This window comes from Cygnus olor, chromosome 19 (genome assembly GCF_009769625.2).
Source record: "Cygnus olor isolate bCygOlo1 chromosome 19, bCygOlo1.pri.v2, whole genome shotgun sequence".
Lineage (NCBI taxonomy): Eukaryota > Metazoa > Chordata > Aves > Anseriformes > Anatidae > Cygnus > Cygnus olor.
Window position 1 is genome coordinate 3,220,673 of NC_049187.1, and position 23,822 is coordinate 3,244,494.

At 46.8% G+C, this 23,822-nt stretch overlaps 1 long non-coding RNA gene across 2 annotated transcripts in view; it reads left to right on the plus strand.

Annotated features, from left to right (window-relative positions):
• The first annotated feature begins 1,347 nt into the window (after positions 1 to 1,347).
• Positions 1,348 to 23,822, plus strand: part of LOC121057547 — a 97,063-nt gene continuing 74,588 nt past the window's right edge. For both annotated transcript variants that reach the window (XR_005813836.1, XR_005813835.1), the window contains exon 1: positions 1,348 to 1,492. This is a non-coding gene — a long non-coding RNA (uncharacterized LOC121057547). The remainder of the gene's footprint in view (positions 1,493 to 23,822) is intronic.

The following is a 23,822-nucleotide window of genomic DNA, read 5'->3' on the forward strand; positions in this document are numbered from 1 at the left end:
CCTTTAGCGGGGTGTGAGAGGGAGGTAGGATGCAACCCCAGGGAAAAGTCTGCCAGCTTGTGGGTTTTATCTCACGAAACAAGCGTCAGTCTCAGGACACAATGCACGTCAGTGCAGCCATGTAACTCCTGGAGCAACCTCACTCCTCTTACTCATAACTTCGCTGTCCGCAGTGGCCTTGCACCAGGGTGTCCCTTTGCTCTGTCAGACCACCACAACACAAGCCTGAAGTTGGCTTCACACCTAGTACTATCAGGGCCACTCTTGAAACACTATACCCAGTGGCATTGCTGTCACTGCTTCCAAAACTCCGTCACAGAGATGATGCCAAGGCAAAAGAACCTCCTTGCACTGCAATATTGCACTGATGCCTGCAGCAAAACCACCTCTGTCAGCCAGTATCGATGTCCCAGGAGGGACGTGTGAGCCATGGCAGAGCAACCTCACAATCTGCAGATCTCCTTCGCTCCCTGAATGTGCCCCAACTGAGTTGCAGTAAGAGAAGCGATTGTCTGACTAGGTGCTGTGAGCCCGGTGGTGTCCTGGCATGTTCAAAGCATTACACTGCAGACATTAAACACAACATAATGGAAGATTTCTTGTAATTTTCCACTAGCTGCAGAGGAGACTTTAGTCTAAATCCTTGTAGTTCCTTCGATGTCTCTCCTCAGAAGACACCCTAAAATTACTAACATTAGTCCTGTTAAAAGTACTTTGATTCCTAGTGATATTAGCTACTGAATTTTGAGACTTGTAGCTAATGCTGTGTACCTGGAACAAATCCCTTCCATGCACTCAGGATAAGAAAGTAATCTCAAGAGCCTTTTGAATAAGCCCATGCTGTGCAGATTTCATGCAGAGGCACACAGAAGAGCCCTTGCAAATGTACTCTGTACAAAACTGCAGACATAGACTTGTTTGAAATAACACATAAGTACTTCTGTAGAAGTAACATATTTATGCACATTTATATCTTCTGTCTTTGAGTTTTCCTCCGCTGTCTGCATCTACATAGCTTTCTCAGGATCCTACTATCAAGAGCAGCCTCCTTTTATTTTCATCCATTTTTCTGATGGCACCTGACCTTTCCCTTGTATTTCCCTGTACAGACCTGACTCTTCTTACATTTTGTCCCTCCCTTCAGCAGGGATAACCACACATCCAGGAGTGCCCCATACAACCCTGGCATTTAGGTTCCTCTTAGAATCACAGAACAGCTCAAGTTGGAAGGGACCCACAAGGCTCATCAAGTCCAATTCTTGTTACATCAGAAGGGCCATGGGGCGGGCCCAGGTGGGCCCAGTAAGTATTTAAGGGCAGGCTTGGGCTTTGCTTAGGTTTCTCCACGTGGGGCACGAGGAGGTGAGGAGTGGGTACTCGGCCCAGCGTGGGACTTGGCCCCAAGGTGCTCCTGCTGTGCTGGGGACTGGGGATTTTCCTCGGGAGCGGGCCCCTGACGAGGCTGGAGGCCGGGCAGCGCGGGGAGCTCGAGGTAAGGCCCCGGGGGGCTGCGGGGCCGGGCGCTGCCTCCCGCGGCCGGGCCTCGGCCCCTCGCCCCGCTCCTCCGCGCTGGGGGCGGCGGGGCCCGCTAGGTGGCGGCAGCTCCTCGCGGTTGTGTGGCTTGGGGGAAGGCTGAGGGGGGTTAGAGATGGAGTTGCGGGGGGAGCCACAAGCTGCTGGATCTCCAGGGGCTCCTGAAGGGGCTGGGGGCGGCTGGAGGCCTCCATGCCCTTCGCCCGGCCCCCCATTAACCTCCCCGGGTGTTTCTTCTCTTGGGGCTGGAGTGTGGCTGGGCTGGCAGTAGAAGTTCTTCAACTCTTCTTCCAGCTGTTGTTGCTGGGGCTTTTGCTGTGCTTGGAGGTGTCTGTTAGCTTTGTGCAGTAGGAAACTAGAATGAGAAGTAGGTTTGGGGACAGCTTTGTGGTTTGTGAGAGCACAGTTAGCTTTTTAGGGCAAGGGATATTGCATCCTAATCCTGCACAGGCTGGGTAGCTCCCATCTCGTGCCTCCTGTTCTGCAGATCCACCTGCGTGTGGTTAGGAGCCTTTTCTGGGTGGGGGTGCCTGAGCTCTTAGCAGCTAATGCAACCACCAGAGAAATTGGGGAGTAGGATTTGTGACTGGCTTTGAAGCAAGCAGAGGCACAGGAAATGGAGGTTTGCAGCCATCCATGGCACCTGCTCCTCGGAGGTTAGTCTGCATCCTGGGTGTGCTCCTTGGGCACTGGGAGAAGTGCATCAGGGTTTGGCAGACCAGCTCTTGTCCTTGCCTGAAGTGACACCTGGTTATGGGCTGTGCCCTGATGCTGTTACAGTCCAATGCAGCTTCATCCCGTAGGAAGGGCCTTGGTGTGTGGTTTTACTTAACTAGTAGCTGTTGGACTGGCTATAGTTTGAACAAAATTTCGTGTGAAATTAGTGACAAAGCAGAAACAAGCTTTGCTGTTGTTCTGTACTTTACACCAGGACCCTCACATTGTGCCTTTTGCTGTGCAAGCACTGGATGTGTTAATTAAGTGAAATCAGTCCTGGCTAAAACCTTTATGCTCTGCACATGCAGCAGAATTGCTTTGTTACTCTATTTATAGACACAGGATAAATGACTTGATGAAGGTCAGGTGAGAAAGTTGTTGCAGATCTGGGAAGTAAATAAACACATGGGCAAGGGGAGGGAGGGCTGTGGTGTTAGCTCAGATATCTTAATTCCCTTTTCATTGCCATTAGGCCTGTCCATGCTTTTTGCCTGCTGCCCTGTACATCTGTGTGGTACACACACTCTTCTCTTCTCCTTTCCCTGGCTGTGGTGAGCATCCCTTCTACTGCAGCAGCAATGCATTTCCTGGGAATGTGCCTTTCTGAGTGTTTGCCTGGTGCTTTACTTTGGTGCAGTGCTGGGAAGAGAGCAGCCCTGAAGTCTTTCATTTCTGGTTACGGATTTGCTGGGAAACCTTCAAGAACTGGGCAGTTTTCCCAGTGCCTGATGCCTCTGGCTTGTGCAGCTTTGTAGCAGAGCGCAGGGTCACCTGGGCATCTTTGAGTTGTGTGGAGTGACAGGTACCCTGGCTCTTGCTATTGTCATTCCTATAAAATGGAGTATGCTTTGCTGCATTTCTGTTACCCTGAAACTGCCTTCTGCTGTAATGTTTCTCTAATATCAAAGACAGAAGGCTGTTCCCAGTAGTTGGCATACAAGACAGCACAACCTGTAAATGAAGATGTGCAGAAATGTGAGTCTCGATATTCCATTTGCTTATCTTCGTGTAGCTCACCAGAGGGTATCTCTTCCATCAGCTGCTTATCAAGCTGTTAAAGTGCTTACCCAGCTGTGTGAGAAAGCCTTGTTCACCCTGAGCTTTCTTTTCATGGTACAGTCCAACAAAGTCAGGGCCATCTATTCCCTGGAGTTCATTTGGGTCCAGTCCCTCTTCCCCTTCACACTTTGATGCAATTTAACTGTGGTGTGAGTTTTGGCCTTTTTCTGAAGTGCTTTTTTTCTTCCTGCTTTCCCAATATCCTGAGTTGAAATGCTGATGTCCTGTGGATGCAGGTGCTCAGAGTTAGCTCTTCTCTGAATGGCAAAGGGAGCTTGTTAACTGTTAACTCTGTGCTTAATTAATGGTCTAACTTGCTGGGTGGAAATGCTCCCTTCTGCCTGCTGTGGTTCTGTTACTGTATTGTGTCACTGTGTACTCAAATCTGCACTTCATCAATGCTAAAACGTTAATTGTACTTGATACAGACAAATGGGATGAATATTGGTAGCTTACTTGGAGCTCTTGATTCCCCTTGTGTGTCTGTTCTGTGAAACATTTGGAGGGCTAAGTGAAGGAAGGGAAGAAGATAGTGAGTTTTAAGCCCTTATTTCCATTTGCTGAAGTCAAATGAGTGGAATTAAATGTGACCTGTCTGAAAGCCAGCCTTATTTCCAAAAAAGTGCATGGGGAGCTGAGATCAGAAGACACATTGCAAACATTGCAGTAGCATAACTTGAGGCAAGTGCAATCATTTACTTGACTAATGAATCCCCTGGGCTGCTAGCAAGAGAGCAGATCTCTCATTCATCTCCTTAATTTAATAAGCAGAGGGGTTGGCCTTAAGGGTAAATGAAATGCGTAGTGATCCCATGAATGTTTCAGCAAATTGATGTACAATAAGATAAGGGAGATTCAGCAAATGGCTTACTTTATTCAGAGAGTCTGTCGATGGGTTTTAAGGGGAAGGGAGAGAAGTTAGAGCTGATAGTTAGCTCTGTAGTGCTCTCTCACTGTGGTCCTCCAGTTTGTACGGGGCTGGAACACATTATTTTTCTTAGGATGTCATCTAGTAAGCTTAATATAACATAAATGCCTGCTGTGCTTGGTGCTGCATATAAGACAGCCATTAAAGAGCTCAACAAGCTTGCTGAGCTATGTGACATGTGAAAGGCTGAGCTGGGAATATAATCTGTAGCAGATCACTGTCATGTGTCTGTATGTGCTGTGAGGGATCCCTCCTTGGAAGGGTTCATGGAAGAGCTGGAAGATGCCTTTACTTGTGGGATCTAAAGAGGCTCACTCCCCTCTTTTGTGCCCTTAATTATTTTAAAGAAATTAATGGTGTGAAGCAATGAAATACTTTAATGGATAGAAAAGTGATCATCGCTTCTGCCATCACAGCAGTTACTTGTGTGATCACCTAAGTAAATGATATTGCGAGACTGAGATGGTGCTGAAGTCACAATACTGCAATTGATAGTGAGCTGCTTAGCATAAGAATGGGGCGAGGAAGCTTTTTACACATGCAGTGAAGCTAGTAGGTTGAAGGCTTCTTTAAAAAGCAAACCCCAGAAGGGAATACTTAAACTTCAATTAAACCATAAACCATATAAAGTGACTTTTGGGAGGCTGGCTAAAGCATAAAGAAGCTGAAAATGAAAATACTTGTTCTTGGCTATTGTTGGAGGGAGGATTTGGGGATTAGATGGTCCATTGCTATTGAATGTAGTTCATTACTTACAATCTTCCAAGGCCCTTTATAAGGAACACAAAATACAGAGCAGAAAACTGCACTGAATTCTCAAATTTACTGCCTTTAGGTACGTCATGGATTTCAGAGTCCTTGAAGTCCAACTGCTTTGTCAGATTTTCTGTTAATGAAGGTAAAATATATAGTTATAACGAAGTTCATCTATTGCATTGGAATTTGAAATAGCTGCCTTTGTGAACTCAATCTTATTTATGAACCCAGTCTTCTGGAAGCTACAGAATATGGGTTTAAGTTGTGAAACTTAGTTTGATGCTACAAGTAAGATGTAGCAAGTAGCTATTTTTAATTGAGGAAAATACTTAAGTGCTAAACCAGGTGCTAAAGTAATGCTGCTCAGTCCTGCTATTCCAGGAGCCAAGCTGCAGTTCGGAGTGTCTCCAGGACTGAGGACCTTGCACATGTCAGTACTGCAGCATTTATGCTGCCACACAGTGAAATCCCTCAAACACCCAGCGGGTGCCTGGGTTTGTTCTGAGCACACACATGGGCACTTGAGAGCTATCTGTTTGCTTTGCTTCCACTTCCCGTAACATGCCTGCAAAGTGATGTCCATTAGGTGATTGCTGTTGATGCTGTGTGCAAGATGCTTCTGTGTCAGGAGCACCCACAGCTTGTGGGGTGTGGGTAGCTTTATGCTGTAACAAAGAAACTCTGACTTAATTGGGCTGCTAATGTTTTGTGTATCCTCTGCACTACTGTAGCTGTATGAGATGCATGTTTTAGGATGCTGGGGGACAGGGATGGGGTGAGCATGTGCCTCTGCTCAACGAGGAGTCGCTCTGAGCTGGAGCACTCCTTAGATGTTGTATGCTGGCTGCTCACTGCTGTTCCAGTTCAACTGCTGTCTTCATCCCTTCTTGTGCAAGGACCGGCTTTGTCAAACAACTTGGGGTGACGGGATGTGCTGTGCTTGAGCCTGAGGTTAGGGAGCGGGGCTGGCTGGTGCAGGTGTCAGTGGGGCTGTGAAGGGGTGGAGGTGAGGAGCAGTGGCAGGATGGGACCTTCCCTTCTGCAGTACCATCCAGTGGGGCTGGCTCACAGCACAGTGTAATGATGCGGCTGGGGGCTCCTTCACAGCCCCTGGGTCGGTGTGCCTGACACCCCCTGTGTCTGCAAGTCCCATTTAGGTGGCTTTGCTCCTTAACCTCCCTCTGTCTGCTGGCGCTTCAGTGCTGCTTGCTGTTGCTTGTTCAGCCCACTGCTTTGCTGCTGTAGCCTGCTCTCACTTGAGTTCTGTGCTGCTGTATTAGAATAACGAAGCTTTTGGCTGTGCTGCTGGTGTCGCGTCCTTCCGAAAAGTCTGGGCAATGTTTAGGTGGGGAGAACAAGTAGTGGAAACATTAAGTTGATTCAGCCCAGTGTTCAACTCCGCATGCCAGGGCCTAGATAAAATTACAAGTTGTGCATGAACCTGATGAGCTGGGGTGAGAGGCAGCTGTGGCTGCCATGTCTGATTCCTGGTTCCCAGGTTGGTGCCTGCAGCTCACTTCAGACTGGAAAATTGGTGTCAAGCAGGTGTCAGGTTCACAAGGAATAATCTGGCTGCTGATGGACCCTGGGCTATCAGCAAGCCAATTGCGTGCTCAGGCATTGCAGCCCATGCATCCTGTCTCCAAAGTACCCTTCTCACCTTGCTGCCTTTATTTGTAATTGAGGCATTTGGTCAGGGCACTGCTGTTGTGTGGCTGATGAGAGAATGGCTCCAGAGAAGCTTGGCTTGAAATGGAAAAGCTGCATGATAGGGATATGCAAGTGCTGTAATACCAGCCAGGGCCTGAGTTTGCATATTCCTGCCTCTCTGAGGGTGGCCGGTGCCAGATGTGTCTGAGAAAGGTGCCAGAAATTCCTTAGTGTGCTTTTTTTAAAATGTCAAACTCTTCTGTCCGCTCCACTGAGCGATGAGATCCTGCGTGCCTTTGGATGTGCCTCCATGTTCAAAATGGTAGTTCTGCACCTCGTTCCAGAGCTTGCTGGGTTTCATTTGGCCAGAAGTCCAAACCTCTCCTGTACTCCTGCCCCAGGAGGTTTAGCCTTAATGCATTTATGTGTACAAGGAGAAGGGAACATTTCTGTTTTTACAGATGGCGTGGATTCAGGAAATCCAGTCAGCTGGTGTGGATCTGGAAACCATTCTGCCCTTATTAACACCCTCCGATGATATAAACAGAGAATCCCCAAAGCAAGGAGCAGTCTAAATAAAACTTCAGGCCAAACCAGAACATCTAAGGTGTGCCAGATCTTGCCTCAGGGAAAGAGGATGGGAAGTGCCAGGAAAGCGAAGATCTTAATTTTGAAGAGAAGAGCCCCATGATCAAGGAAAGTGTGCTCTTGCCTCTGCCTCCTGGGAGAGGGGAGAGCAGAGGAAGGGATGTCCTAGGGAAAGGGCTTTTCTCTGCCACTACCTTGTCCCTTCTCTTGGAAATGACTGGTGAGATCTAAGCCAGGGATTGTCTTGGGACAGGGGTTGGAGGGTAGAAAAGCCTAGATAGATCTGAGCCTGCCCTTGCTGTCTGCCTCAGTTTCCTGTCTGTAATACAGGATCAGCACCTACAAATACGAGCTGTAGAGCGGTACCTGCAGCTGATGGGAGCTCTGAGGTCTTGCTGTGTGGCTTGGCCTTTGTCTGGAGGGAGCTCTGGTGGCTGCAGGTAGGTGCTGTCCGGAGCTGGGGATGTGCCACTTGCCACAGGCGAAGGTTCTGCCCAGGGTGTGCCTGTGCTGTGTGCCCTCACCCTGACTTGGGTTTGCAGTAGGGGGTGGAAGCAAGCTGATTTTTAATGGGGTGTTTGTGAGGGTGTTTCTGTGTCCTGCTGAATAGGCTGTGACAGTTTTTCCAGGGTTGACATCTCTGATCAAGGCTGAGATAAAGAAGGGGCCAGAAAATGTGTGATGCAGCTTGGAGATCTGAAACTTCAAAAAGGGAATTTCCTCCTTTTCTTCTACAGTCTCATCTTTCTGCTTTCCTTTTATCTTATGTTCTTTCCCTGCAACTCCTAGTGTAAGTAAGAAAGAATTTAATATGCTAAGACAGGAGAGAAGTTGTTCCATGCATTGCAGATGCACAACATGTCTTCATTAACTCCCCATGACATTCAAAATAGCTGGAGATAGACAAACTAAATCTGGGAAGACAAATATAAATACTGTTCTCCTTCCCTTCCTCTCACCCCTGCACAGTGCACCCCCCTAGGGCATGCATTCAATTACCGAAGATGAATGGAGCAAAGCAGCGCAGCGGTCGGGATGCTTGGAGTGGTGCTGCCTGCTGCTGCCATCAGATGGCCCCACACTTCACAAAATGTGCTCCCAGCCGGGGAGATCTCCGTGGGGGCTGCAGTCCCTGTTTCTCCTGGAGGGCTGGGAGTTTGCAGGAGGCAGGGGTGGCTAGCAAAGCACTGAGCACTGATGTTCTGTCTGATCCAGAAGCCCTGCAGGCTCCTGAAAGTTTCTGCATTTCCTAAATCTCTGCTTTCTGACCCCCTAAGGTGTTTGCAAGGGCAGATTTTGGTGTTTAAGGCATCGGACGGGGAGCGAGGACAAGTGCTTGCTGTCCCCAGCCCTGCAGCATGGGAGTGGGGGCCGGGTGATGGAGCTGCTCTGGGTGTGTGGGCGCGGGCTGGCAGCAGCGGGGCTGCTTGCTGGGACAGGTTGTGTGCCAAGTCACTTCTGCTCTCAAACAGATCTAGGTGGCATCATCGAGAGCTCGTGGTTCTGCTTGGCTTTTGTTCTACTGGCTGTTGGCTGGAGCTGACCATTCTGGGTGGTCGGGTCCACCCTGGCTTGTCTCCCCAGCACAAGAGGGGTTTGGGTCTCAGATCTGTGCTGTTGGGGGAGGAGAGTTGGTGTGTAAGGCAGTGCAGGTGCAGAGAGACCCAACTCTTCAATACAGGATCTTATCCTGGACACTGACTGTGAGCACATCTATGGGTCCTGTTCAGCGGTGGTTAATGTAGGAGCTGTACAAGGCTTTGTAATTCTGAGGTCTGAACTAAATCATCTTCAGGGGAGAGCAGTCCCTGTGCCCTGAGTTCGCAGCCGGGTACCCAGAACACCCCAGTGTGCTGCAACGCAGGTGCACGAGGAGCTGCTCTTTCATGCCTCCCCGCCCGTACTTTGCCAGACTCGAACTCTATTCAAGCCTTACTGGCCTGGAGTCTCTGATCTCGGAGCTCTTCTGTTGCTGCAGTGCTGCAAGAGTTAGGGCGAGTGCGATTACTGTGAGCTGTGGTGAGCAGCTTCCCAAGGAAGGACTCACCATCTCTTCCCGTTGTAGTCTTTTCAGTTCCCTACATCTCTGTGCACAGCAGATGATTATCTCTCAAAAGCATTGTTTTTTTTTCCAGTGCAGTTCAAATTATCCTTTCCTAAGTGCATTACCTTGCATTTGTCTGCACTGAACTTCATCTGACTTCGTGCTGCCCATTCACCTAGCTTTGTTAAATGTAATTGAAATTGAGTTTGAGCTTGAGGGAGGCCTGAGGTTGATGTAGCAGAAAAGTAGAGGGCTGTGTTTCCAGGACTGAAAAATGCCCTGTGAGCTATTGCAGTTGTTGAGTCCTGTTAAATCCAGTTGTGTTCATGTTACAGTGAATTAAGTGAACATCAGAAGAGAAAAGGCAGGGCAGAATCACATCTCTGCACCACCAAGAGTGGTGTCTAGTTTTCTAGCTTAAAACAAGAAAAAATGACTAACCTTACATGAATTCATGTTTATGCTCCTTTGAGGTCAGAATCTGTCCCTTGGAAAATCTGCAGAAACTGCAGCTTTTTATTTCCAGTAGAAGTGGGATGAGAGCAAAACGGGGATTGCTACCTCCTAAGTCAGAGGACAAGCCCTGAGGGCTCGCTACAGCCCCAGCAGGAATCAGGACACAGTTTTCTCATTAAGAACAGTATCTGCTTCCAAGGCCTTTAACCAAGTTCATCTACACAAATGAGCTGGTGAATAGTCTTACAATTTACTTGGATTGTTTCATTGTTTAAATTACTCCAAGTAACTGGATAATCATAAGAAGTTAAGCTTTTAATAGGAATAGTGGGGGTAAAGCCACAAACTACTGTTAAAATGAAGCTGCTGCCTGTGAATAGAATTACACAGTCCAGTTGAGTACAATAGCAGGGGACTGGATTCAGCAGCCCAGGCAGCAGCAGTACCTTTTCATCCCCTGCTGTTGAAAGGCTTTTGTGGTGTAAGGTGACGTGCTGCCAGGAAGGATGCAGCCCTCTGTTTGAGAAGCGATCTCCCCACCAACTTGTAGCTTGCATGCAGGTCAGCCATGAGATGTGTGCACAACCTTATTTTATTTTTTTTTGCAAGGAGCCCATCATGAATAGATGCTGAGCTGAAATTCTCCTGGCTGGAGTTGGTGGGGGAAGGCATTTCAAAGGGTGCCCCTCTGTGCCCCTGCCTCCCCTAACAGGAACAGCAGCTGTAAATGATGTGCCCTAATGCTGTCATCACCTTGGTACTGAGCCTTGAGAATAGTTGGGTGCAGAACCAAAAAGAAAACCCCTCTCTAAACTGCATGGCAGGGATTTTTTGACCTTGTAGTTTCCCTATAAAAAAAAAAAAGGTGAGCATCTGTTCTGTGTGCAGTGTGACACCCAAAATGGGGTGAGGTTCTGGTTTTTGATCAGCTACTGAGCACTGAGTGGAGATGAAGCAGAGGGCACAACATGGGGCATGTTTTAAGTACTCCACCTCTTCTGCAGCAATGATTGTCCAAGTTGTGCTGGAGATCTCCCTGTGCTGCCTCACCTTTCCCTTCATCAGTGCTCTGTGGTCCTGTTCCTCTCCTCCCAGTGTTCCTGCCTGTGGTTTATTATTGCCTTGGTGGGGCTCTTCCCTCCTTCAGTTCCTGTGCCTTGCACAAGGAACGACTCCTGCATCCCTGTGCATGACCAGCAGCTTCAGGTAATGGTTAGTGGCAATTAAATGAGGCTCTCCTCCCCCACCCTGTCGCTTTGTTAAATGAATCTATAAAGGCTTTGGGGAGCTGGGGGGGTGGGGGAATGCAGGGGGGAAATGAAAAGGGTTCATAAAGTGAATTTTAAGAAAAGCCTAATGAAGGAAATGAACCTCCTGAGAGATCAAAGTTGAACCTGCTGTGCCAATGTGGAGAATTTAGGCTTTTTCTTATGTTTCCACTGGCATGAAAGCACATGCACAAATTTCTTACAACAGCTTTAACTCTTACAGTCCTGTGGGGTTGGCACTAATGGCCTGCCTCTGTTTTGCTCAGTGCGAGGGCTCAGCTCTTCCAGTAGGAATTTGCTTGTGTCTTTTCACTTATGGAGAGGCTTGGGCATCCACATGATGCATCAAGCCCAATAAAAGAGGGATGCCACCTTCTTTCCCTCCAAAAGGACCAGGCCAGCTCTGTGCTATGCTTTGTGGCACTGCTCCTGCAAGGATCCTGCCTTTCCTCTTGCTGAAATGGAACTGCAGGGAAGTGTTGCCCAGAGTGGGAGGTATGAGGGCAATACTGCTCTGTTCCCTGCTTCTTGAGAGGCAGATAGTATTTGAAGAGGGAAACTGTTGATCACCTCATTACTGTAAGCTATGGAAATGTTATGTAGTCTTAAAATTCCATTTTCCTAAAAAAAAAAAAAAAGCTCTCAATAGGCTCAGAAGGGGATGGAAATGTTGACTAAGTTGCATGTAGTTCCATTAATCATGGAAAGCAAAGTGAAGGCTCTTAACTTTAACCAATTTTTGTAGGCCAGACTCCCCGTGCCTATATTTTTTCCATTACACATGTAATCTACTTTCTGAAAAAGGTCTAGGTTTGCTTAGCATCAATTTTTTGGTTGTTGTGGATTAAAGACTGGATGGTTCAAATTTGTAAGGGGCTGGCTCTGGTCTCCTCTTCTCATCTTGTCACTTGTCGCCCTTGCACAGGTCCCAAGGCTCTTACTTTTAAAGTGTTTCCATGTGTTTGAGAAGAGAATAAAAATGGGGCTGTAGAGTGCCTTATGCACTCGCAGCTTCCCAGAGTGCTAATGAGGAACATATTGGCAGTAAGTGGCTGCGCAGAGCGCTCTAGCAGGAACAACAACTTGCACACAGCCTTATTTATTGCAGGCCTGTTTCTCGGAGAGAGGGAATGTCAACCTAGATTTGGACTTTCACCTAATCTTCTCTGAAAGTACCTAGAGATATTAAGTGGCCACCTACTCAGCTGCTGGACTTCAGGTTAAAAGCCTGTCCGAAAGCCTGCTCCTAGGAAAGCAAATCACTCGCGGGCATGGTGGTGGCTGTAGGTCATGGCCGTAAGCCTCAGGCTCAGCATAAAATCTTTAGACCTGATACTTTTTATGTGATCAGGGGGGTGATTTTGCCACAGATGGAGTGCTGCTGTTGTAGGATTGGTGGCAATGGGGGAAGAATAGTGTTCCTTTCCTTAAGGAGGTGATCCTGAGGCTGCTACAAGAGCTATTCAGAGCGTGGACTTCCCAGAACCTAGCCTAGGAGGAGATGCTGGGCTTCCTTGGGTCTGTGTCAAGAAACAAGCCTTCTGGCTTCAGCAGCAGTTCGTTTGGGGAAGGAGCTGTGGAAGAAAATGGAGACCAAAGACCATACTTGGGGATATGCACCTAAATTGTGGGAACTTCATGGCATGTCCATGACCAGAGTATGAACTTCCATTGCCTTTCAATAGGAACAAAGCTGCCTGAACAGATCAACAGGAATATTTGTTGCAGTGCCTGTATTGCACTGCTCTGTTGTCTCTTTGCCCTTTTGAATACACAGTATTCATAACCCGGTCTGCGTGGGTGCTCCGCTGTAGTGCCCTGTCCTTCAGCGTTACTCCTTGCTTAGTGCCAAGAGCAATGAAAGCGTTTCTGCCTGGTGATCCCCGTTCATGGGAAAGGCTGGAGATCCCTGATACATCTCCTACTGTGGTGCTTCCAGGAATTTATAGCAGTATTGAATTTGGCCCAGTGAACAGCACTACACTTTAAAAAGCTAGTCAATTATTTTTAGTATTAGTTGCCTGTTGAGATTCATGATTATCTGCATGCATCCTAACAACTTGATTAAAATAGCTTTGAACCATGCTTTTTTCCACTTACCTGGGTCTTATCAGACAAAGCCATGATGGAGAGCGCTTTGCCTTTTGTAACACTGACCAGCTAGCAATTAGCTGATGGTTACAGCAGCCTAAAACCAAAAAAATACTGTTAAAGGGGTCACCTTCAAGGTGAACAGAATACATTTTTAAATATAAGTTAAGCTCTTATTAACAGGCTAACCCAGGTGCTTCAATAGTGCAAAATTGACATTGCTCTGATTTACCCTGGCTGAGAACTTCACCCTCTGCATTAAATTACCCAAATTACTATGAATATTGCAAGCTGCAGTCAGTCCCTTCCTGCCAAGGGATGAGCTCATGATCCCTCGCTTGTCTTGTGAGGGTTGCGATGACCTAACTGGGACCAAAGATGCAAGTTCTCGCAGCTCCTTTTGACTGCTGTTCGTAGCAGAACGGTGACTTCTCTGAGACCACCGCTGTATCAGCTGCCATGCGGGGCTGATGATCCCGTGGTTCTTCCTGGCGCTGGAGGAATCCCTCAGCAGCACATGTGAGTGGGGCTAAAGGCAAGTTCATCTGCGTCTGGTCATGTTCTCCGCCTGGTACGATCTGTTTCTGTGCTCAGTCTGTGTCTTGGTATCACAAAGAGAGCTTCCCATGGGGCTGGTGTTGCTCAGACTACCTGGGAACGGGTTTGGTCCCAGCACAAACTCGCTTAGTTGCCTCTCAGGCTTTTTACTGCCTATGCAGGGATCGAGGGAGCTGAAGCAAAGCCATCATCTCGCTTGTGCTGGAAAACCTCAGTGAAGGAGGAAGCTGGCTCGGATTGAAGCAGATGCTATGTGGGAACAATTACCTGAGAGAAACTCGGGGAGGGAGCAGAAGAGATAATGAAACACCTAGGGATTTGGGAGTCAGCTTTCCAAGGAGCAAAGGGGTTAGCAGTTTAGAGCCGGAGCTTGCAGCTGTGGTGAAAATCAGCTTCCTTTTCTGTCCGCTCCTCCTCTCCCTCTTTCCTCCCCCCTGCTCAGGGGACAGAGGAGCAGGAGATCTTTGGAGCGCGAGTCGTGTTGCCAGCAACGAACCTGGGCTGCAGTGGTGCTGAGCTCGATGTGCACCTCGCCGAGCTCAGCTGCTGCTGTGGCCCTGGCCAAGGCAAACAGGCACTGAGGGGCTGCGGCAGGGACGTGGCTGGGTCCCGACCCAGCTGCCTGTCAGCAGACGAGCTCTCTGCTAGCCGGGGCGTCGCTGTCACCAGATCCAGAGTAGCGTGAGCTCTACACGGACGTGAACTTAATGCCCTATGACTCCAGGAAAACAAGAGCAGGATGGGTGCCCAGAAATCATCCAGCCGTGGATTCCCTGGAGCCTGAGGCTTAGCTAGTTCCCCTCCCCTTTCTCTTCTGCAGGCAAGCGCTCCTATTCCATCAGCTCATCCGGAAAGGCCAGCTTTGTTTTCGGTTTACCTATATGGCTTCCAGTTCTGCTGATAGGGGATTTAGCAAATGCTTTAATAGCAGGCTGAGCTGGGAGGACTAGGGGATGAGCAATGCTTGCTGGGTTTCTTTACCTGTTGAGCCAAAAGCTCACTGTTACTTAAGGCTGCTTCTTTCTATTCAGCCCAATACCAAAACAGCTTGGACGGATCATTGCTGCAAAATGGCTTGCACTGTTAAAATGAACCTCTGCATGGGGTTAGGGAACTGCAGTACCTCGACAGTGCAAGCAGCAAACCTTTACCTTTATAATGCACTTGAGAAGTCAAAAGAAGAGCCATTCATTTTGGCAGCCGGAGGCCACCAAGACGTCTGCTCACATCTTGGAGCCTTCAGCACAGTCTGGTGCTAGACTTTGTCCCCCGGTCCTTCTGAATGGCAGTCCTTTGTGTCCACATGGGTCGTGTGCTGATTGCCGTGCAGCTGGTGCTTCTGCCTGCCCTCCATATCACCTTTCTGCTGACCTCAGAGCCTTGTCTGAGGTTTCCTCCTAACCCTGAAAGGCTTCCGTGGTGCTGGCTATGGGTGGCAGCTCTTCCTGTTGAGCTGACCCAAGGAAGGTTGAAAGATGCCCCCTTACAAGGGGTTAGGTGGATTGTGGCTGGGGTTAGATGGATTGAGGTGCAAAGAAAAGCATACACGGAAATTACTGAAACCACTTGCTCAACGTGTGGTTTGTGACCACTTCTGAGGAGCCGCTGAGAGATTTTTAGAGGAGCCTGTCATCAGTGTGCAGATATCTCCTTATGGGGGAGAAGCCTGTGTTTTTAGGAACTCTAATAATACAGAAAACACTTAGAGTCTTGATCTGTAATAAAATTTTATGTAAATCCTGTCAAGACCTTAAGTCTTCAATGCAGAGAGCTTCATCTAGGATGCTGTAAACCCACACTGTGAGACCTGGAGGGATTGCTGCTGACCTGTGTGGTTTTTAACCCATATTGAGGGGTCAAAGGGGCAGCACTGTTTGGGCCAGATTGCATCCTGGCATAGAATTCATGTGGCCTCTGGTCTAAACCTAAGTAAAGACGGTAAAAGCTACATTGGATGCTGGAGGAGATTTGAAATACTACTTTACAATACAGGAGATTACATCCCCATTTTTCTCAAAGACTTGATTAACTGGGGCTATCGCAGGCAATCACCGTGGTGCTATTGAAAATGTGTCCAGTTAGCAGTTTCTTTAGTAAGCACAGAGTGCATCAGCAAAGACTTGAAACATCTTTGTTCATTATTTGTTATTGTTTCACCTGCCTTGAAATGGTAATTGCAAGTGCTTTGATTCATGGATTCGAATGCAGTTTGGTTTCAATTGTTTCAGGCCCATCCTGCCCTCCCAGAACGATGCTTTGGAAGCTTCCCAATCAGCACAGCAAATGTTAACGGATCCCCCATGCCTCCTGCAGCAGTCCTGCATTCACAAAGAGAAGGTGTTGGAAAGGTCGTTCCTGAGATGAATTTATGGTGATCTTGTCCCTTTTTAGAGCTTTATTTAGTATATTTAGATTTAATCCTCAGGAAGGAATGGGCCAGGATTAAAGGAGGCTGTGGCACTATGCTGACAGCAGCAGCTCAGCATCCTGCTTTCTGTTGATTTAGACACGTGGTAGTTGGTCTGTGGATTTTGTCTGATAATTTTTCATACCATAACAAATCAGCTTTAACCTAGCCTGAAACTTGCATTGAAGATGGCAAAATGTTTAGAAATGTTTTGTTTTCAGTGATCAGGAACTGCAAATTAGTGCTGCTGCCAGTGTTACCAGCAGGAGATACAGACCGTGCTGGGGATTGTGTATGCGACTGCCAGAGACTGACTTCTGTGTTTAGCTGTTGGACAAGCTTGTGTGTAATACTCTGAAAGCAAGCCTGGGTGTTAATCAGAGAGGAACAATTCCAGAGCTGAAAGCACTGGGAACAAGCCTGGGAGGAACCTCGAGAAATCGTGTAATTGAGCCCTCTGCTTCAAGGCAGGATCGGCTCTACCTGGGTCATTCCTGACATCTCTGCCTAATCTGTTCTCAATTTGCAGGGAGGGAATACTTGCACAGACTGATTGGAGAGATTTTTGTCTTTCTAATGTTTCACTATAGTCTCCCATGGTTCAAATTAGCATTGTTATTCCTCATCCTGTCATCCAGGAGTGGAGAGGAAAAAGTTGGTTCCCTCTTGCCTAGTTGAAGACATCCTTCCTAGGCAGGACGCTGCCTGATCATTTGGCCTTGTCTCTCAGTTTTTAGACATCTTATTCTTGCTGATTTCTTCTGAACTTGTTCCAATTCTGCTCTTTACTTAAATTGCAGCACCTGTACTGGATGTGATACCCTTACCCTTAGGCCTTAGCGCTGGAGAAATACTCATGTTTTACAGGGATCCTCCTTGTGTTTATTGGTGCTTAGCTTTGTTTTCCTTTCTAGGAATCCCAGAAAAGGTGCAGTTTATCTCTGTGGCCAGGCAGGTTTGTGGGATGCTACATCCGCCAAGTGACTTTTACAGAGTTCCCAATACTGTCTGAATTCAACAAAAACCTGAGCCCATCTATGAGAGCTTCAAGGGACCCACAGAAGCCTGGAAATCGGTGATGTTCAGTCGTGCACTGAAAATGAGTTCCTCACTTGGGTGCCCATAGGAGCCCTCAACGTGCTGCTGCTGTGTGCAGTGCCGTAGTGTGCTGCAGGAGAGCTGCTTTGAAGGTCAAGTGCTGCAGAGCAATTAGTTTTGAGGCAGCCAAGCCAAAGTAATGCTGACACCTCAGCACAAGAGGGTGCAATAGGTTTGTGATATAACCTAGATGCTAGGTGGGTTTGTCCCTTCTCTGCTGGCACCATTGCAGCAGGAGTTTTTCCCTTGCTGAGACTTGTCTCCCAAACCTAACATCCTGCTAATTGGCGGAGTTGGAGCTGTGAGTTTGTCTCATTATTTTTGACTCCTTTTCACTCAGTATTTCCATAATTATGGTAATTAAACTTGGTGGGTTTTTAATTATTATTTTTTTTAAATAATCAGAACTGTAGCTGAATTATGAGAGTGCCAAAATGAGCCTGGCAAATCATAATTTTAGTTGCTGCATTATAAATCAAAAGCAGACTTGATTTCCCAGTTTGCTGGATGTTTTGTTAACCAGATCGCTCCAGCTCTCCTGAGGCCTCGTATGCCAAGAGCTGTCCCCAAACGAACAATCAGACTTTATAAATAGATCTGCAGCCCTAACAAGAGCGTTGCTGCCAGATGCTGCTGAAATAACTCGGGGACTTGTGCACAAAGGAAACTCCCTCATCTGGGGGCAGCTGGGCTCCCATCCATTATCTAGGACATCCCCTTGCTTGTGAAATTTCAGAGGAGCTGTTGGGATGCCTACAGATGGGGTCACGAGAACATTCCCCTGCTCCTTGGGTGCTGGGCTTGCCAGCAGCTCCTCCTGGATATGCCTTGTGTTTACTACTGGAGTTCAAGATCCGGGTTTGATCTATTGCTTCCACTCATGTCTTGTACAGAACCAGCAGTGACTCCTCTCAGCCTAATTAGCTCTGTGCAGGGTGTAGCTGTGCTCTCCCTTAGCATGGCAGTGACTGAGCTGCCCTCTGAGAATCCCAGAGTGTTTAGCAACAATTGCAGGGGGTGGTCTAGGCTCCTGCCTTCCCTGAAGGATCAGTTTTTTCTTCCAAATCCTCTGTTGTGCTTATTGCCAGTTCACTTGGCTGAAAACACCAGCATTTCTAAGCAATTAAGGTGAGAGGTAGACGGCATACTCCAGCTTCTAGGTAATCAATAATTTTAAGTGTAGGATGTGTGCTTAAGTTCCCAATAAGCCATTAATTAAACTGTACTGTGTGCTGTGGGATCAGGGTCAGAAGTCACGATGCTGGCTGTTCAGGCCTCTAGGTGAGGTAATAAAGGACCATCAGGCCTCCAAAGTACTTCAACTCCCTAAAACTTCAGTAAGGAGGCAGAAGTCTTCTGGACTTACAGAGGTGATGGAGACAAGAAGCCAGGTAAACCCCAATTCTCTCCCTGTAGCATGCCTTATTCTGAAGGCAGCCTGTCTTCTCTGCCAGCGTGTGCACAGCAGGATGGTTGGTGTTGCAGAACTGTGGCCTTGTTCAGAAGTGTGCTGGGGCAGGGAAGGGTGACAGATGAGCTCTGTAGGGTTGAACAAATCATTGACATCTGTGTCAGTGTTATCTAGGAACCAAAGCACAACTGAACACTGTACAGGATCAGTATCAGTGAGTGCATTGCTCAGTATCTGAGGCTCTGTAGTTTCCCACACGTGAAGGTCCCCTCTTCCATGAGGAATTACTTTGGGCACAATGACAGTGGACTACACATTAGCACAATGGATGGAAGGGCACCGTTACTGTGAGAGAATATTACATAGCACAAGGATGGTGTTCCTGAAATACCTCCTGCCTCACTTGTTGGATCTCCTATAAGCCCTGATGCAGTCTGAATATCTCCAGCTGTGTCTTACCAGAGGCTTAAAAATACAGGGGCTGCAATGATAACCATCTAAATTTACCTGCTTCCATCCTCAGGCATCCTGATGTATGAGGAATGTGTTGGTCCATTCCCATGCTCTGAAAAACAGGCCCTGGTCTTTCCAGAGAACTACAAATTTTGTAGTTATTTTGGTAGGTTTTTTTCCTGGTTTATCTGAATGTATTTCATATTACACAAACTGTAATTTTCTTCTATTTTCTGACTATTTCTCTGCTAAGTTTAGTTTTCACATTTCTGGGGGGAAAAAAGGCAATCATGGGAGGAGTCATCTCTAAAAAGGGAAGATAACATGTTCACATCTGGAGCTGTTTCTCAGAAGTCAAACAGCTGAGGCTACCTGGTTCCCAGCATGTGGCATGCTGGGTTTGAAATATTAGAGGTACAGTATATCCCAAGTAATCCCTGATCATGTACCACAGCGTATGTAAACACATCACCCCATGGGTGGAAATATGTGGCCAAGGAGAACACTATTTGCAATCCTTAAATACGTGCAAGAAGTGCACCCGTGCTGAGCAGCAGCTTCTGTATGTCTTTGTCTGCAGGAAGTTATCGAAGGCTGACGAAGAAGGAACAGCTTTCATCTGAAATAAGATTTATAAATATATATGTATAACGTATTTGAAAAAAAATCTAAAGAGGGTGAGACCTCGTGAGTACCAGTCGGGTTCTGTGATCATTTCTGGGAAGATGCTGTCAACAAAAATGCACACATGCTTGCTTGCTTACTCATAACCACTGCGATCTGTGGACTGTTCTGCTCAGACAAACAAGAGCAGGAATGACCAGCTGGGTCACCACAGAGCTCTGAGAGCATCTTGAATTAACAATCAAAACATTCTCTGTCTTAACTTCATGGCTATGTGTGTTACTGATGCCCCCTTAGCAGGCGATACAGGCCCTGAGCTGGATCTGGTCTGCAATGGCAGCACTGAGCTAGGTCCTTGGGATGGGATTTTCTGTCATCCTGTCTGGTACGGAGTCTGCTACACAGGACAGAAATAGAGCTGTGAAACTTCTGTCATTCTGCTTAAAGCATTTACTTCCTCTGTGCTGGTGAAAGTGTCACGGATGATAGGGCTGGAGGTTGGGATTGTATGCAATCGAAGTCCAGGTTTCACTTGTTCATTTTCACTACTGATTTGCCCACACGGTTTCCATATTGCAGTGACCTACTCTTAAGCATCATTCTGTGAAATTAAATTGCTGAGTGTAGTGCTTGGGGGAAGAGATACTCCAGGGGAGGATCCACGGAAACTGGTACAGGGAGCTGCTGGTGCTCTCTACCAGGAATTGCCCCTAGGAGATGACAGGGTGGGAAGACACTGAACTTGTAGCTGCTACAGACTGAATTGGGCAACACTGAATGCACAATTATCTCTGGTCAGCACTTTTCCTCTCAGAAAAAAATGAGAGCAGAACAACTTCTTGATTTATTCAGGAACGTGTGACAAAGCAGCCTGCCTCTCCAGGCTCTGAAAGCTTCGTATGAGTTTTGCAGGGAACGCATGTGAGTGAGAAATAGGGAGAAATGTGTTGGCAGTTCACTTTTATTGTTAAAAATTGTATAGTCTGTGAGCGGTGTCTAACCCCGCTGACTTTGTCTTGGTTTTCGTGGTGCTGGGTTTCTCAAGTGATACACTTAATAGCTTGGAAGTTGCTAATTGTGCCCCTTAGTTCTCCAGAGCTGGTAGCCATGGTTCAGGAAATGCAGCCCCTTTCAAATTCTCCTTGTGTTCTACTCTGTGCTTGTCTGCTGTTCCTTCAGGCTTGCACAACTGTCCCTTTCATTTAGATGTGATGTTCAGCCCATCTAGTTTAGCCTGAGCTGGCAAATACTTGCAGTCATCTGTACCTACTGGATCCAGTTTCCATCTGCCTTGTGTGTAAGCCCGTGATGTTTTTACACCATCACACCTCTGGTACAAGATGCCTCTTTGCACCTTTCTCACAAACAGTTTATGTGGTGCTGTGACCAAATTCAGTGATGGTACCAGCAAGTGGGTGCAGCTCAAACCACCTGGAGCTCTGCTAGGCTGCATTCGTCCTGTGAAATTTGCTGTTCGTTGCACTTTGTCCATGGTACAAAAGAAAGAATGCTCTTTGCATTCATCCTGGAGCAACCATCTGCAATCCTTTTTCCCCTTTCCTTCCCAATGAAACAGATCTTCCCTTTGAGGCAGGCTTTTTATGCTAAGCAAAATCTTCAGCAGATCCCCCACTGTGTGCATGAGGTCCAACTGATGCACCCTGTAGATGCAGAGGGCCTCTTGGAATTCTCTCCAGACAGCATCTGTGTTGCTTGTTTTCCTTATGCTGTTCTTGGCATCGCTGGTTCCTGTGATAATTTCTTCTGCCACCCACCTTCCATTCGGATCCAGAAGTCACCCATTGAAAACGGGGAGCACGGGGAGGCTTCTCCCGGCTTACTACTCTGTGTCTTCAGTGTCTGCACCTCAGACTGCTGTCACCTGGCCCTTGTGCTTCGTGTCTCGGAAGCAGAGGAGCGTGTCTGGGAGAAGGACCTTCTGTTAATTAATCCCCAAATACTGCTTTAAAGCACGAGGGGTCTGTGTGTGTGGCGGGGGTGTAATAGAAGAGTGTCACACTATTGATGCAAACTCTGATTAGCTTCTGGTGGTTATTTCTTGCTTCAAGCCATCCATCTACTCCTTTGACTGCCGTTTAACTTAGGCCCTAGACTTTCAAAGCCTGATGAGATCCCTGAATTTCTGCTGCATGCAGGACTCTTTTAGTATACAAAATATTCTTAGATATGCTAAAAATACACTGTGAATACCAAAATTTACAGCTCTTTCCAGAGAATCTCCCTTACTTCTGTAGATTTAGTATGTGTCAAGAAGCAATTTAAAGGTCATCTCATGCCCTTATGTTTATTTAAAAAGTGCTGAAGGCTAATATTTTGGCAAATGCTTGCTCTGACTTGTACGCTTTGTACTTGTTTTTTTGGATAATGGTGTTTCATCTCATGGAAGCAATCAAAATGGAGATTGATTTGGGAACTAAGGTATCATGTCTTATGTATGCAGGTAAATAGTTTCTGAAAAAGACAATGTACTGTGAAAGTTTACAACTAACAGGAAATAAGATCTTCATCAGTTTGTTCTCTCACACCTTTTTTAAGCATGCAGATCCCAAAATGTCTCTTAGTGGCTCTGAATTAGTCATATATCTGGCCAGGCATGGGGTAGTAAAATAGCTGATACCTGGTAGAAATGTGCATGTGTCATACTGAGAGCCTTGCTGAGGTACAGGCTTTTGCCTTGAACTCCTTTTTTCCCCACTCGTGTTTCCGATGCACGTGTGTTCCCTTCTATCTGTGCACCTTGGGTGAAGGGGGATCTGCCTTTTATCTGCCAGTAATCAGGGAGATGATGAAGTTATCAGAAACCCTTTGCAAGTAAGGGTGGTGGTGGAAGAAGAGAAAGAGGTCTCCATTCAACACAAGTTGTCTGCTGTAAACTGTTTGCTGAGCTAAACCTGGCAGTGGAACAAGAACATAGGCAGCAAGCTGGCAGTGGTCACAAGGCATTTTCAAATGCATGAGTTCGGTGTACTTCGGTGGTGCTGAGCCAAATTCTGCTTTCATTAGTGAACCTGGAGTGTAACTCCATTTGCTTTAATGGAGCTGTATTCCAGATTTACAGTTGCGGTGGAAAGAAGGAAGAAGTTTATGTGCAAAATGGGTGGGTGGTGGAAAAATTCTTTGTTTTCCTACCACTGTTTTCAATGAGAAATCAAGTAGGCAGCAGCTTCTATTCTGCTAGTGCAAATTGAGACAAATTAGAGGGTAGATTAACTAATTATTTCAATGTCATGGTAGCAATGCTCCCATTCAGGTTGCAGAAGGCATTCCATTATCAGCCTTATTTTTCACAGTTACCTTTTAATTGGTAATGTATTTGTATATAAAGGCAAGAAAGCCTCTAGCCTTTTTTTATAGTCATTAAAGAAATGCTTCAGTGGGTTTTGGACTAGAAGGAAACAGGGACCCTTTACAATGATCAGAACAGACGGTAATGCCCCACAAGGGGGACATTTGTAAGAATGGAAATTCCTTTTTAGACCTCACAGTGGAATATGAGTTAGATACACATCTGATAAACAGGCTATTTTAAATCTCTGTTTGGGGATATGGGAAAGTGAAATGCACAGCTGGCAAGCTAAATCTCATCATGTTTCACTTCTTAGAAATAGACAGTTGCCAAACAAAAGGCCTTGTTACAGTTATTCTAATAACTAATATACATACCTGTATGTGTATGTATATCTCCCTTCAGAGTACAGCTGCAGGAAGAAGCTGTGCGAGAAGATAGTTTGCATTTGCAGTGTTGTGGAGGTGGCTGAAATTCTCAACGTCTTTAAGAACTTTGATGTGCACTTTAGGTGTAAACTGAGTTTCAACTCCTAATAAACTCCTCTACAAAATATTTGCTTCTAATGTTGTATTTGAGAGGTGCTATGGCCTTAAAGATAAGTCTATTTGAAATGTAGGAAATCTGTGCTATAATTCTGATGCTGACCTGTTCGTGTGCTGTTTCTTCATCTGTGTTCCCCTCCCAGGCTTTTACAAATAAAATTAAGGCAGGTAGGATCTCTCAAACCCACTTGTCTTGTACTGCATTTAATGAAACTGCTTTCTCAGACCTGTCAGGTTTTACTGAGAGCTGGGTTAAATGGTTGTAGTGTGGGAGAAACCTGCATGAAATGAGGAATTCCCTCACTGCTGAAACCACAAAGTTTTGTCTG